Genomic DNA, 18,963 nt, shown 5'->3' on the forward strand with positions numbered 1-18,963 from the left:
CATTAGCACTCACTCTTGAGCCAGGAGGTAGGCGTTAATGTCTGTAGCTGGATTTCTAGCAGTGGAGATATTTAACACCCTCCTACGATCCAGCAACCAGGCACCCCCTCTTTAAACCTAATTTGGCAAGTGAAAGAGAGAAAGAGTATTTCCAGTTGAGCAGCTGAGAAAGTACATAAAGCTCTGTGCCGTGAAGACAGAAGCCAGTTATTGGAGGCTGAACATTATATGGAGAAGGAGTCTTTTTTGACTGCATTGTCTAGAGAGTTACTCTGGTGGGACTTTTCTTAACAGATCTCACTCAATATGGGCCAGTGGGGCATGTTGGGAAAGTAGTGGCTCTAGGGTGGTGTAAGGATGTGTGAGGTTCAGGACAGGTTGGAAATCTACGTCTGAATGCAGCCTGAAATACAATACTGTGACTAGCGCGGTTGCCTGAATGGTTCTGTTCCCAAGAGGACCAGGAGTTCCTTGGCGTGGTTGTGGGGGAGAAGGATAAATGGGAGAACTCAGAGGAACCAGTCCCTCAGGAGAAAGAACAGGGAGTAAAGTGCCTCGCCCAAGTTGCCCTGTGAAGCTGAGCCCAACCAGCCTGAGGTCAATTTGGAGGATGTATGGGCATCCTAGTTACAAAGTTCATGGTAGAAGTCAGGTCACTGCAAGAATGAACAAAAGCTCCTCTTTTGTCAGGGTTTGACTGACGGCAATGGTGAATTTTGACTTAGACTGAGCTTGAAATGTGCTTGTTTTCTCTCCAAAGCTGAGGCCCATTTGCACAACAAGCAAAAAGACAAGGTAAACAACTTCTGTTTAGACTTTCCAAGGTCTGTTTCTCTAGATGACATCTCAAGAACTCTATGACATCACGTCACCTGGGAGTGAACCCAAACACTGAGGATCCTTTGAACATCCAAAAAGGGTCACTTCTTTGAAATGTGATGACTCCCTAGGACAACTTTCTCATTTAAATTACATAGCTATCAGAGGAGCCCAGGCCAGGAGGTGAAGCAGAGCAAACTCACACTCTTTGACTACAAAAGCAAATGCATATTTTTGATGAGCCTGCAGTGGCTGCCTTTGCACGCTTGGAATAATGTTTTCTTCCCCTTTTTGCCTACAAGGAATGTTGTAAGCAGGCATAAACAAATGCCTTCATTATTTATCCTAGTCTCACTGCACTAAATCTTTGTACATGGGAAATTTGCTGTTTTGTTTGGCTGGCAATTGCTTAAGCTAAGGGGCCATGAGATTCTTTCTCAGGGTTGCATCTTGGGATTGTTCTAGTGCAAGTGAATACCCATTAGACTGAAAGTTGTTATAAAAATTGAAGCCATGAGATTGAGTAAAAACTTCTTCATCACTCTTACCTCTGGCACCTTGTAGCCCAGGTTCTACTGTGATTGTAAGAGTAATCGGCCAGGCACGCTGGCTCACGCCTGTAATCCCAGCACTTTGGGAGGCCGAGGTGGGTGGATCACGAGGGCAACAGATCGAGATCAGCCTGGCCAACATAGTGAAGCTCTGTCTCTACTAAAATACAAAAAATAGCCAAGCGTGGTGGCGCGTGCCTGTAATCCCAGCTACTCAGGAGACTGAGGCAGGAGAATCACTTGAACCAGGGAGTCGGAGGTTGCAGTGAACTGAGATTGTGCCACAGCACTCCAGCCTGGTGACAGAGCGAGACTCCATCTCAAAAAAAAAAGAAAAAAAAAAAAGAAAAAGAAAAAGAATAATCACCTCTCCAATGGGGCTGTGGCCAAGAGTGTCAGAGAGCCCTCGATGAAAGTCTTGCTGGAAACCAGACTAATGGGCAGTCTTCTCTCCAAGTGTTTTTGTTTTGTTTTGTTTCATATTTAGAATTATCCTTCCTAATACAGAAGAAATGGTATAGAACAGCAGGTTTTCCAAATAAAAACTCTGGTTTGGATGATTATTAAATACCTTGTTTTATGTCATGCTAAGAAAAGTCATTGGCTACTCTTTCTGCTCTTCCTTTTCATGAAACTCCCAGAGACTAGGCTAGAGACCCAGATGGAGTGGACATCTAGCCATCTGTCCCCAAGCTGCAACTTTCCTGATTCTCCTTGCTTTCATCAATGAATGGCACCACCATTGTCCTAATACAGGAATATGGATACCTATTCCTGAAGATTCATCTTTTGTTATTCCTCCCAAATATGGCTAGACCTTTTCACTTCTGGTTACAGTATCATATTTCAGGGTGCATTCAGATGTAGATTTCCAATCTGTCCTGAACAACATATTAACATTACTCTAGTACAGGCCTACAACCTCCATATGCATCTCAACTCCTCTCTGCCACTGCAATGCAGTGCCCATGGCCTATAGTTACCTATGTGGGCTAAGTACTATGCTAAGTGTTTTATACGGGTCTTTTCATTTGATGCAAACAATGACGCTAAGAGATAGGCACTCTTTTTATACCAGTTTCCAGGTACTTTGCTCATGGTCACATAGCTAGAGGAACTGGGATTTGAATCAAGATATTTGCATTTATCATTCCAATTCTTCACCCCTTCCTATGTCCTTGCCTTTTGCCATATGACTTCGTAGTTCTCCTATGAAGAGGTGGAATCCATTTTCCTACCCCTTGATTCTAAGCTCAGCCATGTGACTTGCTTTGGCCAATGGGATGATAATGGATGATATAAACAGAAGCTTTTAAGTAATGCTTGTATATTTCTGTTTGCACTCTTGTCCTCTCCCAAGACCATGAAGAAAAACATGTCCAGGCCAGCCTGTTGTAGGATGAAAGACTCATTCATCAGATCCAAGTCATTCCAGTTGCCCCAGCCTTGGCTATCTATGGTCAGCTTACAACCAGCCAACCTTCAGACTTGTGAGACCAACCAGGACAGCAGAGCTGCCCAGCTGCCTAGCCTCCAAAATCCATTACATAATAACTTTCAATTATGTCATCTTTCTGCTAAAATCCAGCCTATCAATCAGTTAACCAATCTACCCATCTTTTAATAATTCCATGCTGCCTAAAGATGAAGTACAGATTTTTTTGGTTCCTGTCTGGCATGTAAAGACCTTAGAAGTGGCCGCTCCACCCTAAAAACAAGTAAAAATCTGACCAAGCTGAAAAATCAACAATTCTTTTTAGATCTGTCAGGAAGTGAGGTTACAGGGTAAACCATTGCCCTTAAAACCGGGGAAACAGACAGACAGATACAGAGAATGACAACTTACTGAAGTAGAAACCCACAAGCAGAAACCTTTATAGAAACCAATGCTGGGATAGGAAAACCTGAACTGTAATTGATTAATTACTAAAAACTCAGTGTGGACAAATCTGTGAATTAAAAACTCTAGGAGGCTCCTCAGACTTTTTTGAGTCTTACTGCCTGGAGCTCTACTATGATCTCATAGGGAACATCTCCTTATGCTTCTGGCAGGGGGATGGAGAAACAGTGGCCACCTTGAAGTATGCCAGAGCATTCTGTTCTCTTTAACAAGGCCTGCCCTCAAGAGAAATTACTTTACCAGATCCTAACCTATCAGGGGTTTTGATAGACTAACCAAACTGGGGAAAGGGAAATACCTAACTCCAGCAACTTCCATCCACCCTGTCTCATCTAATATGGGGGGAAACTGAGAGTTACTTGTGAAGTTCACAACCTAGAGGCACAGGCTCACTAGAAGACTAAGACCTAATCATAGGACTATAGAATCCTCCCCCTACTCCCCACCCCCACCCAACACCTTACTGCTACATCACTGAAGGTCTATTTACTGCAGTTGCTCTCATCTAGTATATTATGTCCAGACTAAAAAAAAAAAATTACAAGACATACTAAAAGGCAAACAACAACAACAAAAAACCCAGCCCTCCATTAACGCCCCCTGCCCCCGAAAACAACCCAACAAAACACTATCTGAAGAGACACAGCAAGTGTCAGAACCAGACCTTCATGTGGCAGGATTGTTGACATAATTAGACCATAAATTTAAAACAACTACTATTAATGTGCTGAGCGATCTGACAGAAAAAGTAGGCAACATGCAAGAACAGATGGATAGAGAGATGGAAGTTCTAAGAAAGATTTACAAAATACTGGAGAACAAAAACACTGTAAGAGAAGTTAAGAATGTTGTTAATGGGCTTACTAGTAGACTGAATACACTGAGAAAAGAATCTCTGAGCTTGATACTTGAAGATTAAACAATACATTTCTAAATAACTAATGGGCCAAGAGAAATTTTAAAATATTTTAATGAATTGAAATTAAATTTAAAATACATAAAACGAAATTGAAATGAAAATACAACTTATTAAAATTTGTGAGATGCAGTGAAAACAGTGCTTAGAGGAAAATTTATAGCATTGAATGTAGATATTAGAAAAGAAAAAAGATCAACTACCTGTTGATCTTGGATTCTATGCTTTTTACCTGGGTGATGAAATAATATGTACATCAAACCCTCACAACACACAATTTATCTACAGAACCAACCTGCACATGTATCCCTGAAACTAAAATAAAAGCTAAAAAAAGAAAAGCAGAAAGGTCGAAAATCAATCATCTAAGTATCCACTTTAGATACTAGAAAAAAGAAGAGCATATTTAACCTAAAATAATCAGAAGAAAAGAAATTGCAAAAACTGGATCAGAAATCAATGAAATTAAAAACAGGATATCAATAGAGAAAATCAACCAAACCAAAAACTGGTTCTTTGAAAAGATTAGTAGAATCAGTAAGCCAGGCTAGAACAGAATAACTAAGAAAAAAAGAGAAAGGGCACAAATTACTAATATTAGAAATGAAAGTTGGGGGACATCACTACAGATCCCATGGACTTTAAAAGGATAATAAAGGAATATCATGAACAACTCCATGCCCACAAATTTGATAACTTACATGAAATAGAATAATTCCTTGAATGATACAATCTGCTAAAACTCACACAAGAATAAATAGAGAATCTGAATAGGCCTATATCTATTAAATTAAATCAATAATTAATAATATACCCAAACAGAAAGCACTGGGTCTAGATGAGTTCATTAGTGAATTCTACCAAACATTTGAGGAAAAATTATACCAATTATCTACAACCTCTTTCAGAAGATAGAATCAGATGGAACACTTTCTAACACATTCTATGAAGCCTGCAATATTCTACTACCAAAATCAGAAAAGGACATTATGAGAAAAGAAAACTACAGAACAGTATGTCTCAGGAACATATATGCAAAATCCTCAATAAAATATTAACAAAATGGAATCCAATAATTTACGAAAGAATTACATATCATGACCAAGTGAGATTTATCCCAGGTATGCAAGATTGGTTCAACATTTGAAAATCAATTAATATAATCCATCACATCGACAAACTAAAAAAGAAAAATTACTTAATAATGTCAGTAGATGTGGAAAAAGCATTTGAGACAATCCAATACCAATTCATGATAAATTCATCAGACTAGGAATAGAGGGTAAATTCCTCAACTTAATGAAGAATATTTATTAAAAACCTACAGCTAACATCATACTTAATGGGGAGAAACTAGAAGCTTTCTCACGCAGATTAGGAACAAAGTAAATGTATCCCCAATCATCCCTGCTTTCTAACATTGCACTGGAAGTCCTAGCTAGTGCAATAAAACAAGGAAAGAAAATTAAATATATATAGATTGGGAAGGAAGAAAGAAAACTACCTTTGCTTGCAGATTACATGATTGTTTATGTAGAAAATCCAAAAGAATTGACCAAAAAAACCCCAAAAACTCCTAAAACTATTAGGTTGGTACAAAAACCACATGGCAGAAACTGCAATTACTTTTGCACTAACCTGATAATAAGTATTGCAGTAAGGTTGCAGGATACGAGGTTAATATACAAAAGTCAATTGCCTTTCTATATACTGGCAATGAAATGGTGGACTTTGAAATTAAAAACACAATACCATTTACATTAGCACCGTCAAAATGAAATCTAACAAAATATATACAAGATCTATATAAGAAAAACTATAAAACTGATGAAAGAAATCAAAGAACTAAACAAATGGAGAGATATTCCATGCTCATGAATAGAAAGACCAACATTGTCAACATGTCAGTTCTTCCCAACATGATCTATAAATTCATTGCAAACCCAATCAACATTCTAACAGTTTGCAATATAGTTATTGGCAAACCGACTCTACAGGAGAGGCATAAGACTCAGAATAACCAACACAGTATTGAAAGAGAAGAACAAAGTTAGAAGACTAACACTACCTGACTTCAAGACTTACCATAAAGCTACAGTGTGGTATTGGTGAACAAATAGGCAAATAAATCAATGGAACAGAATAGAGAGCCCAGAAGTAGACCCATAGAAATATAGTCAACTGATCGTTGACAACTGATCTTTGACAAAGGCAATACAATGGAGAAAAGATGGCCTTTTTGGGAACTGCTAAACATTCACATGCAAAAAAAAGAATCTAGACACAGACCTTACACCCTTCACAAAAATCAGCTCACAGACCCAAACATAAAACACAAAACTATAAAACTCTTAGAATATCATAAATTTGTTAAGCATAGTTGCTGCATTGGCATCAATTTTCGGGGTCTGACATAAGTTCTTTGAAACCCAGTTGTACCCTGTCACCTTTGGCCTCATTAAAACTTTTTCTGTGTGGTTATTTTTAACATAGCCCACTTGTTCCTCATCTCATAACCCAAAACCCAACACATTCCATAGCTGCTGATTATGATGTCAATACCTAATTGTCAACACCAGAATTATGTGAAAAAATCCCCTACTTTGCATGTTTGTTTGTTTTTGAGACAGGATCTCACTGTATCACCCAGGCTGGAATGCAGTGGTGTGACTATGGCTCACTGCAGCCTCAACCTCCTAGGCTCAAGCGATACTCCCATCTCAGCCTCCTGAGTAGCTGGAACCACAGGAGCACACCCCTGGCCTGGCTAATTTTTGTATTTTTTTTGTTGAGACAGGGCTTTGCCAATTTTGCCTAGGTGGCCAAACTCCTGAGTTCAAGCAATCCACCCACCTTGGCCTCCCAAAGTGCTGGGATTACAGGCATGAGCCACCACACACAGCCTGCCTATGTTTTCTTTAAAGTAGCCAATTCACAACTCCCATGGGAAAACCTAAGGACTAGTGCCCTTAATAAGGGCATAATCCCACAGGTCTTCTTTCTCTCCCACTCTCCACCTGATGGTTGAGCTCCCTGCTGCCTCCAGATTTCCTGATGACTTCCTATCAGCACCCCTAATCTCTCTGGTACCTGTATGTAATACATTTCTTCTATTTTAGGCATTCTGGTTTCAATTCCTCATTCCTCATTGTGCTTCACCTGACACAAGCACTTGAACCTAACTTTCCTCCTGTTCAGCCTTCTCCTAAAGGGTGGCTATCTTGGCTTATTGCTACTCTCAAGAGAGAGAGCTCAGGATCAGATTAGAAAAAAATCACAATGTAGAAGATAACATGGGACAAAATATAGATTGCCTTGGGTTTAGCAATGACTTTTTACATATAATACCAAAGGCGTGATACATGCAAGAGATAATAAGCTAGACTTTATTAAAATTAAAAATGTCAGCCAGGCGCGGTGACTCATGCCTGTAATCCCAGCACTTTGGGAGGCTGAGGCGGGCAGATCACGAGGTCAAGAGATCAAGACCATCCTGGCCAACATGGTGAAACCCGGTATCTACTAAAAATACAAAAATTAGCTGGGCATGGTGGTGCTTGCCTGTAGTCCCAGCTACTCAGGAGGCTGAGGCAGGAGAATCACTTGAACCCAGGAGGCGGAGGCTGCAGTGAGCTGAGATCATGCCACTGCACTCCAGCCTGGTGACAGAGCGAGACTCTGTATCACACACACACACACACACACACACACACACACACACAAAAGAGAGAGAAAATGAACAACTTAATTTAAAAATGGACAAAACACTTGAACAGACACCTTGCCAAAGAAGATACACAGATGGCAGATAAGCAAAATAAAAGATGCTCCACATCACATGTCATTGAGGAAAGGCAAATTTAAACAACAATGAGATACCACTACATGCCTATTAGAATGGCCAAAATCCAGAACACTGACAACACGAAATGCTGGCAAGGATATATAGAACAATGGGAATTCTCATTCATTGCAGGTGGGGATGCAAAATGATACAGCCATTTGGAAGACAGCCTGTTTTTTTTTGTTGTTGTTGTTGTTTTGTTTTTTTACAAAACTAAACATACTTCTACCGTATGATCCAGCCATTGAGTTCCTTGGTGTTTTCTAAAAGAAATGGACATCACCTTTACACTACAATCTGCACATAGATATTTATAGTAGCCTTATTCATAATTGCCAAAACATGGAAGCAACAAGTTGTCCCTCAGTAGGTGAATGGATAAATAAACTGTGGTACATCCAGACAATGGAATATTATTCAGCATTAAAAAGAAATGACTATCAAGCCATGAAATGACATGGAGTTACCTTAAATGAATATTACCAAATGAAAGAAGTAAATCTGAAAGGTTACATATTGCATAATTCCAGCTATATGACATTCTGAAAAAGGCAAAACTATGGATACAGTATAGAGGTCTCAGTGGTTGCCAGGAGTTGGAGAGAGGTAGGAATGAATAGGGGAAGCATGGAGGGTTTTCAGGGCTGTGAAACTATTCTGTATGATATTATAATGGTGGATGCATATCATTGTACATTTGTCCAAATCCGTGGAATGTACAACATCAAGAGTGAACCCTAATGCAAACTATGGACTTTGGATGATAATGATGTGTCCATGGAGGTTCATCACTTGTAACAAATGTACCACCCAGGTGTGGGATATTGAGAATGGGGGAGGCTGGCTGTGTGTATGTGAGGTCAGGGAGCATATGGGAACTCTCTATACTTTCTACTTCAATTTTGCTGTGACCTTAAAACTGCTTTACAAAATAAAGTTTATTTAAAAGGGGGGGAAGGGGAAACAAATAAAACAAATCACTAACAACGACAACAACAAGAACAAGATTAAGTACAGATCCTGAGCCTTGACAGAGCAGCCCTAGAAACCTTTGCTTTCTCAAGGTCCCATCACAAACCTCTGCTCTAGCCTAAGCAGCCTATTTAAGGTGCCCCAAATATCCCTTGTCCTTTCCCAGCATCTTCCCAGCTCACAATGTCCTCTTCCCCCACCCCTACCCTGTCACTCAACCACATTCTTCAGCGTTCAGTGTTGGTTCTACCCTCTGGGAGACCTTCTTAACTCATCCTCACTAGAAGGGATGTCTCTGGCCTCTGCACTCCCCTGCACCTGGGCCAGTCATCTGGCTCTTAACGTTGGCTACCCTGTGGAGTTAGGTAGAGTGTATGGTTTTTATGGATGTGTAGTAGTTCTCTAGTGTGCAAATTCTTTCAGAACATGTATTTTGCTGTATGATTTGTGTCATTGCCTCAGACTTGTTTGTATTTAATTCAAGGATTAAATCAAAATATCAAAACTTACATTAAAATTTCAAAGCAATAAGTGGCCACAAATCTTCCACACTGGAAGATGCATCTCACAGTCCCTCAGTGTCATAGTGTCACTGGTGGGAATGACTCTGAAGCAGCATTCAGAGCCACCTTCTGGGCTCCAAGGTGATGAAGCCCTGGGAGTTACTATTCCTGCCTCCACAGTGAAGACCTCGGGCTCTTCAGGGTTTTCTAAGGGGGTCGCTTTAGTCTGTAAAACCTTACATGGCTTACTACCAGAGGGATCACCCCTCTGTATGCTCACCCTGGGAAGAGTGAGATGAATTCACTTCCAGGACTAATGATCTGAGAGCCTTTTCCTGGGGCAGCAGGCTCTCCGATCTGGCAGCTGTCCTCTTCCCCTGGAGCTCTGCTGCAGTGATTTGCAACTAGGCAGATTTGACGGTGGGGGTGGGAGAGAGCGTGCAGAAGTGCCCCCATTGACCTCATGTACCCTTCCCCACCTAGCCTCAATCACAACCATACTGACTGAGAACCATGTCTCCAACAGTTAAGCCTTTAAGGTGAGGGAACACTGTTTTCTCAACTAGGCATATTCTGCCAGAAATATCAGATCCTTTTCAGTGTAACTTAATTTTACAAATATTTCAGGTGAAAGGTACTTTGCCCTTGCCCCAAATTACCTGAGCCATGATCTCAATCTGATCATTTTATTTTAATAGTCCCAACCTTAGAATGTTCAAATCCACCTTATTCTGTAGAGAAGTCCGTGTGTCCACAGAAACACCATGTTTCTTTGTCTGTCCTTGTGAGTCTGAATAATTAAACAGGATTTTGATGGCATGTGTGCCATGTGTATTTATTGTGCATACAGGTAGATACATGCATAACATACTAATTGAATTATTTTAAAAACATAAATATTTTGCCGGGTTACAGAAACACACACTAAATATCTAAATCTACAAACTGCTGACAAACAGCACCTTTTCTAACAAAAGAGAGCAGTTTAATAACAGTGTTAGAAAGCTGGCAATATGTTTGCTAAAATCTTTAATTAGGGACAGGCTTTCCCAGAGGCCTCTGAAGGCAAAAGGTGTAAATGGAGAAACTGTCCCAGCCTGCATGCTCCACGGTGGCTGTGTTCCGAGCACAGATGGGCTGGTGAGGAAACTGTGAATGGACAAATGATAACAGACTACTCTGTAATTCCAACATCAGCTCATTAGCAATCTGTCAGAGATTTTAATATTTATACTGGTAAAAATGCAGAAATCACACGATCGTTACGCGACAGTGTGTGTGTCTCACTGAAAAGGCCATTATCAACGGATTGGCATAATGGCTATTAATAAAACAAAAATGTCGCGGGAAGCACAGGCATTTGGATGCTTTGTGCTCTTGTTAGAAAATGATGATTTTGTGTGCTTTTAGGCCATAACAGGAAGCTGAGATAACAATGGTTTCATGATGGAAATCATTAATAAATAAACAACCAGGCCAGCATGGTGGAAAATGTGAAGGACATGAAGCCATACCAGTTTCCAAAAGATGAACGGTGACGTTTCTCAGTTCTGAAAAAGCCTCTGTGTCAGCAACTTTAAATTCCCTTGGATCACAAACCTGGTTTCCAAATGATTTAAAACTTGCTAGTCAGTGGGTTCAAATATTTGCCATTGAAAACGTATCTATTTAGAATGCATGTACACAATGAGCTGAAACTGATGAAGAATCAGGGTTTGGTCTCTGAAGGGAGAAAGAGAATGAACATTTGTGAGGTATCTATTGTATGCCAAGTAGTTTATATTTGGAATCTTGTTTAATTTTCACAACAATCGAGTGAGATATTCTCCCATTTTACAGGTGTAGAAGTAGCTGAGCCCCAGAGAGATTATGTGACTTCATGAAGATAATACGGCTGGGTAAGTGGAGACAATTTTATTTGAACTCAGTTCTTTATGGTTGCAAAGCTAATCTTTTTTTCCACTGCATTATACTGCCTTTCAAGTTGTCTATCATGTACACTGGGGAGTAGCCTTTTGGGATCCTCATTACCTTACTATGGACAGGCACAAGGGCCCCAGAGACTCAGGGCTCAACTTACATGAAGGCATCCTTTTTTTTGAGATATGGTTTTGATCTGTCTCCCAGGCTAGAGTGCAGTGGTGGTGTGATCACAGCTCACTGTGGTCTCAACCTCCCAGGCCTCAGCCTCCCAAGTAGCTGGTCTGACAAAGCCATCCAATTTTAATGGCACAAATGGACACTGACTTATTTGAAGTATATACTTTAAAATTTCTTTTTGGGGAATATTTCTGCTTCAATATTGAGAAATGTCTGCACCTGATACAAAGAGTTAAGCTAGTGATCTGTGAAATCTAGTCAAAAAATTTTTGAAAGAAAAGAGTTCTTATGATTCTATAAAGCTCAAAAATAAGTCAGGACAATGAAAACAGTTAGAAATCAGGATGATGATTTCCCCTGGAGAGAACAGTGACTGCAAGCAGGCACCGGGGGACTTCTGGGATCAGGGTATTGCTCTATTTCTTTTCTTTTCTTTTCTTTTCTTTTTTTTTTTTGAGATGGAGTCTTGCTCTGTTGCCCATGCTGGAGTGCAGTGGCATGATCTTGGCTCACTGCAAACTCCGCCTCCCGGGTTCAAGCAATTCTCCTGCCTCAGCCTCCTGAGTAGCTGGGATTACAGGCACCTGCCACCATGCCTGGCTAATTTTTGTATTTTTAGTAGAGACAGGGTTTCACCACGCTGGCCAGGCTGGTCTCGAACTCCTGACCTTGTAATCTGCCCGCCTCGGACTCCCAAAGTGCTGAGATTACAGGTGTGAGCCACTGAGCCTGGCCTTGCTCTATTTCCTGATCTAAATGCTGGTTACATCACTGTGTTAACTCTGTGAAATTTTGTTGAGTTTGTAAATTTAGGATTTGAACACATTCCTGCATGCATATCCTACTTCCGTAACATTTACCAGAAAAAATAGAGGACAAAATTTTTTTCCTAACATGATTTAAATTGGAGTCCTGCTTGTACAATTTTCATATTTTGTGGCCATGGGCAAAATTATTCTTTATGTGAAGCTTGTAATTGGAAGTCCTCCTTCCAATTATAGTTTGGAGACTATAAGCTGGGGAATATGTCTCCCTTGTCCATGTGGGTGAGTATGTGTATGCTTATTTAAACATGCTCATATCCTGGAAATGGAGAAATACCTGTGTTCTTTTACTGCCATCTTTCAAATTCCTGAGAAACCTAAAATGGGAATGGAATGTTAGTCAAGTGCAAATTTTATACAAGTGAGCTTGGGGATGGGGCTGTCTTATTTGGTGACCCCTTATTGGTAGCAATTTCCGGTGCAAATGGCAAGGGCAGGCACCCTCTCCTCTCAGGAACCAACATCTCCAGCCAGCATGTTGAACTCACTCTCACCTTGTGTCTTCGCCCCATCCCTGCTCAGTTCTTATTGCCAGGCTCTGCTGGAAGAGCCAAGGCAGGAGGATGTCTGCATCCCACAGACATCTGAAGGGCAGATTCTGAGGGCTCTTGAACAGACTCAACCTATTCATTTGTGCCTCAAACATATTTCCTACCTTACAGTACATGCCTATCTTAATGATCTAAACTTTTTTTAATCGCCAAGATAACTACAAACAAGGTAGACTGTTGAAATGCTGCACTGCATTCACTAGGTCACTTCTAGAACTTTATCTTAAGGAAATCATTAGACAAGTTTGCAAAGATATTTCTCAATGTGTAGTTTGAGGACTATCAGTATCAATATCGCCTGTAGTGCTTGATAAAATGCAGATTCCTGGGTCTTATGCCTCTCTTATTGAAGATGTGAGGCTCATGCATCTATATTTTAAAAGAGCCTCAGATAATTCTTAATCACATTTAAGCTTGAGGATCACTAATGTACAGGGATGTTATTGCAATATTGTTTAAAAGAGGAACAAAAGGGAGCAGGGAGCCTAAATGTTCATCAGAAGAGGATTAGTTAAAATAATGATGATACAATGACATTCTGCAGCTTTAAATATGTAATATAGATCCATATTTATTGACATGGAAAAATGTTCACAGTATATTGCTGGATGCAAAAAGGACATGTTATCTGATAATATTTTTGTTTCTAAATATGCATTTGGGTGAGGCCAGAATATCAACAGTGCTTATCTCTGGATGATGCTTTTATTTTTCATTGTTTTCTCCTATGTTTTCTGTTTGTTTTTTTGTTTTGCAGTAAGCATTTGTTACTTTTATAATCAAATAACTCCAATAAAGCTATTATAAAAACCAGAAAAAGAAAACAATTTGATTTCCTAAGCAAGTACTTCCAGTGTACTATTCCAGTGAAATTCATGGATGGTTAATTCAGAAGATCGCAATAGCTGTCTGATCCTCTTAGTATATGAAATATCTAAAAGACATGTCTCTGTTGCTCCATGAGATCAGTCAATATTGCCAATGGAGTAGAACCTTCTGAACCCAAGAAGGTTCAGACTTTATAGCTGATGTTTATATCACAGATATTTTTACTCATTAGAACTACTGCTTTTTGCAGGGGATAAGAATGGTGAAGAGGGCTGGGAAATGCATACTGTGATTTGGGGAAGTGTATCTGGTGCATAAAGACTGTCCAACTCTTGTATTTAGAAGATTTGCAGCAGTGGAAGAGTCCTGAAGAAATCAAAGGGTCAGTGAACTGCAGTTGTATCATGCTTTTTATGCTTGCTTTCAATCCTTTACCCTTAAAAGTGTTTTGTTCTTCTTCTTCAGCTTCGTCTTATAATGAAAAAGATAGGGAATGAGATCCACTGAAAATTCCAGGATTTTGCCTCTGAGAACACAATCTTGAGAGTACATTTTTCCTAATCCAATCTGTTTTAAATGTTGTCAGCAAGTACCATAATTGGTTGTGGTAAATGACACTGGAACCACATTGCTACTCACTCTGAAAATGATATGAGCTCAGCGTGCTGCTGATCAAATGCATTTCTGCATTAAAACTATTACAGGCAGAATGCCTCAATGGGATTCTTTCCTCCTAATAGTTTTCCAGGGTTTGTGCTGAAAGGGTTCTGTCAATCAAGTCTGAAAATCAGCTTAACACTCTGACTTGGGTTAATAAAATGCAGCTGCCAGGATCTCAGCTCAGAGGCCACTGTTCCCTGGTTCCAACATTATCAAGCCCCACTAAAAATGCCTCATTATAATTGATACTCACTGATAATACACTTTTTTTTAATGCAAAGAATGCCTCCAGAAAGACTTTGCCTTACACAAAGCCTGCTAGAAGAGAGACCCCATATCAAAGACAGAGAGCTAAGAGGAAGTAGTACAGGCTAAATGTATTTTCACAAGTACCTGGGGACAGACGTGGTGCAGATTCTGACTTTCCTGGGTGGCTTGGATAATGCACCAAGAATTGATACTGAAATAAGGATATGGCCCAGATTATCTGGTTGTGAAAGAGGCTCTGATAGCACTGTCACCAATTAATGGGAAGAGAAGATTCCAAATGAAAAGACTTATTTTACTAAGGAAAACAAGATGTCATAATGCAGAAAGCCCATGATAACTGACATGCCAGTGAGAAGAGAAAATGTCCTTTGAATCGCTAAGTCACTGCCTGGCTGGAGAGTCCATATCACTGTCTCTTAGTTCTTCTAAGATTCAGACTTCTGGGCCAATTGATTCTAACTCTCTTCAAATAGAAATATTTCTCCTCTAGTTTCATGGACAGAGGCACTCACACAAAAACAACCCACATTAAAAGGACATTAGGGCCATCAAAGTGCTGGAGGGAAGCATGATGGCTTTCAAACTAATTCTACTTTCTAGAAAGTTTCCGCTGGCTGTCTCTGAGGAAGGAGAAAATGAAATAAACACAGCCCTGGTGTGGGGGGTGGTATTTCCACCCAGCGAATTCTCATCATGGTAGAATACCACAAAGGTGGACAACCAAGTAGAAAACTGAGAAAGGAACATTGTTAATTATACTCCAGTGTTGTTTATTTGAGAGTTTCTGTTCAGAGACAACTGGAGTGACTTTCCAGGAAGGGAGAAGGAAACGGTTTTTCGTGGCTGGTAGAGCTATTGTTAGGAAAGCTTTAAGGAGTTACTTTGGGCACAGTCTTCTTCACACAACCAAAATGGCTCTGGTGGCTGCAGGATCACATGACATTATGAGGGAACGCTTGACTCCATTACATTTGCTTCAGATTCCCTTTCAAACATTAATTGCCTGAACTTCCTTGGTCAAGTGAAAAAAAAAAAAAGCATACACACATTTATCATGTGATTGTTTTATTACTTTGGCTGTACTTCTTCCAGATGTGTTTTTATTCAGGTTATATATTCTAGCACACACTGCCCCCATGTGCAGTGAGGAGCACACCCCTTACACTCTCCTTAGGATGATTTATGACTGATACATATTGAGGACTTGTGTGCTGCAGCCTGTACTGAGCTCTTCATAAACATTCTCTCCACCTGATCCCCACATGACTGTGTGAAGTTGATAGTGTTCTTTTTAGTCCTAATTTACAGGGAAATTGAGTAAGAGGAAGGTTGAGTAACTTGCTCCAGATTATCCAGCTGGTGAGCAGATCCTGACCTGGCCTATCTACAAACCACTGCTCCTTCACTGCTATTCTCTACATCTGCTGGCTGATGATGTTCTATACTTGAGCTTCTCCCAGTATGAGTTAGTGGCCTAGTCAGTAGTTCCTATATGTGGCATTTCTAGGAAAGGGAACTCTATCCCTATCCCCAAAACAAGCCCTAGGTTACACTTGGATCCAGGCCTAATTTGGGAGATTTTTGCCACTGAAGGGGAGACAGCCTACTAAAGACAGAGCTCTAGCTTCAAAACGGAGAGATCAGCTTTCAGTTTTGGCTTTCATATTTACTAGCTGTGTGATCTAGGTCAAATAATTTAACCTGTCTGAACTTCAGCAACCCAGCACTATATTTAACATGGAGAGAGCTAAAAAGTCATTAGGGACATATGAGCCCTAAATTACACTTAGGCTCTGTGCTTCTAAAATCCGACTCCTCTGGGGAGTGGGAAGTGAAAATACACTGAGTGTGTTTGGGAGAAAGATATAACAGAGTTGATAAAAAGTGGGGAATAGTGATGCTACCCACCTCTCCTAAGCAGACCTCACCAGTTGATCAAGGCACCATTTTGTGATGAGTCTGGTTTCAGTGTCAGAATTCTTCTCAAGGGTTCCAAGCAGTTCAATGGAGTTGGTGCTAAGGAAGAATCCCATTTATTATCCCATGCATAGGGATATCAAAATAGGATCTGCACATGGGGAGGAGTAAAATAATAAGGTAAAGGATCTGAAAAAGAAGAAAAGAAGTGAAACGGTGAAACTTGAACATTACTTTATCTCATTTTGCTTTTTATGATTTAAAAAATAATCCTTCTCACATTAATAAAAGTGGATTTCATAGTAGGAGTGGGATCCTCAGTTGGAAACTAACATTGGTGACTACTTTACATAGATTATCACCTGTGAGCAGTAAAACAGCCCAGGAAGGGAAGATTAGTAGCCCCATGATACAACTGAGGAAACTGAGGCTCAGAAAAGTAGAGTAACTTTCCCAATACCACATAATTATCGAGTGGGACCATCTAGCACCAAATGTGGTCCTCTTTCCACAACACCATCCCAGGACCATGCAACACTGAGTTCTAAGCCTTTTGCAGTTAACTCAAACCCATCTATTTTCCCCTGGCTTCCCTGGGTTCCCAGTAGCTGGGCCCACTGATCTCTCTACCTGCCATGGGACATAGAGCAAGGGGTTTGAGACAGTGTTCCCTGCAAAGTATTGCAGGAAATTTGATACTAGAAAAAGGTCACTTAATGTAATTCCACTTAAAATGGGTTTCCCAAGTTCTACTGCATTAAAACAAAAAAAAGAGGTGGGACTGGGACCTTATCTTGAAAATGAAACTAAAATTTATGAAAATAGGTGTTCTAGGAATTAAATCTCTGGTAACTGTGTAATTCACAAATGAATGAATAATAAACAATAAGTCTAACTTGAGGACTTAACTTTTTTATTTTTATAGATTTAGAGGGTACATGCACGGTTTTGCTACTGGGTATAAGTGTAATGGTGAAGTAACTGTAATTTGAGGAAACAAATTACCTCAAGTCTTCGTGACATAAAACGATCAAGTATTATTATGCTCACAGATTCTGTGGGTCAAGAACTCATCCTGGGAACGGCACATGACTCTATGGCTCTTCGCCATCACTTTCACTGATGTCAAGAAATCTTTCTAACCTACTTAGCTTTGTAACTGTAGGAACTCTGATCATGAGTATTTCTCGTAGGAATTTCCCAACTTTAGCTCTGCTTCTTCCCTCCCTGACTGCAGTGCCTCATCCCTATGCACTGCACTTCGGGGTTATTTCTCCTTCCGTAAGCTTAGTTCTGCCCCTTGCCTCTGACTATGCTCTGTGCCTTCAGCTAGCCTTCATTCTGTTTCTGGCATCTGTCTTGACCCCTATGGCCCTGCTTTGTTTAAGGCAGTTCTCCTCCTTGGGGCCTGGACCCTGCCATAGGACCAACCCAATAGGTTGAACCTGTCCCCTGTGGAGAGATGGCCCTGGCCCTGTCTGCCAACCTGGGCTCTGAGCCATTCCCTTGTTTTCCTCTTCCTGTTCTCAGCTCACATATTGGGGCACTTTGCTCGAATGCGCTCAAGGAAGGAAAACACCTAGTCCCACGGCTGACTCACAATGGGCACTAAATTAAATGCTAGAATTCCCTTGCTCGGCGAGGCCCCTGACTGGAAATGGCCACATTCCCTGGACACTGGGTCTTGACCACTTATCAGAACCCATTCTGTCTATGCTGCCCGTGCCTCCAGCTCCTCCAGTGCGTTGATTTTTGAGTCAGCCTTTCCCCTCAAAGTGTCTGCATTACTGCTGAGAGGTCTGCTGAACCTAATCACAGATCTTCCTCAGACACCTTGAAACAAATGTCTGAAGAGTCCAGAACAATTTCACACTAAAATTCTCTTTCACTCAACAAAGACATATTGATGATTCAGGCGCTGGGCTTCTGAGGTTCCAGGCCTAGACTAGAAACTGGCGATACTGTGGTGAACATAGTTCCAGCCTTGCCTCTCCTGTTACCCTTCAACTCTTGCTGGCCAGGCATGGGGTGGCTCATGCCTGTAATCCTAGCACTTTGAGAGGCCAAGGCGGGTGGATCACTTGAGGTCAGGAGTTTGAGACCAGCCTGGCCAAGGTGAAACCCCGTCTCTACCAAAAATACAAAAAATTAGATTACAAGTGCACGCGTGGTGGTGTGCACCTGTAATCCCAGCTACTTGGGAGGCTGAGGCAGGAGAATTGCTTGAACCTGGGAGGTGGAGGTTGAAGTGAGCTGAGATCGTGCCACTGCACTCCAGCCTGGGCCACAGAGTGAGAGTCCATCTCAA

The 18,963-nt window shown here is 40.8% G+C and overlaps 1 long non-coding RNA gene across 1 annotated transcript in view; it reads left to right on the plus strand.

Moving 5' to 3' along the window:
- The window catches only part of LOC100936397 (uncharacterized), a 68,270-nt gene that overhangs the window by 40,088 nt on the left and 9,219 nt on the right, over nt 1-18,963 (plus strand). Inside the window, exons 2-3 of the long non-coding RNA XR_008513549.1 lie at nt 11,345-11,403; nt 14,059-14,190. This is a non-coding gene — a long non-coding RNA (uncharacterized LOC100936397). The remainder of the gene's footprint in view (nt 1-11,344; nt 11,404-14,058; nt 14,191-18,963) is intronic.

This window comes from Pongo abelii, chromosome 1, assembly GCF_028885655.2.
Source record: "Pongo abelii isolate AG06213 chromosome 1, NHGRI_mPonAbe1-v2.0_pri, whole genome shotgun sequence".
In the NCBI taxonomy this organism is placed as follows: Eukaryota; Metazoa; Chordata; class Mammalia; order Primates; family Hominidae; genus Pongo; species Pongo abelii.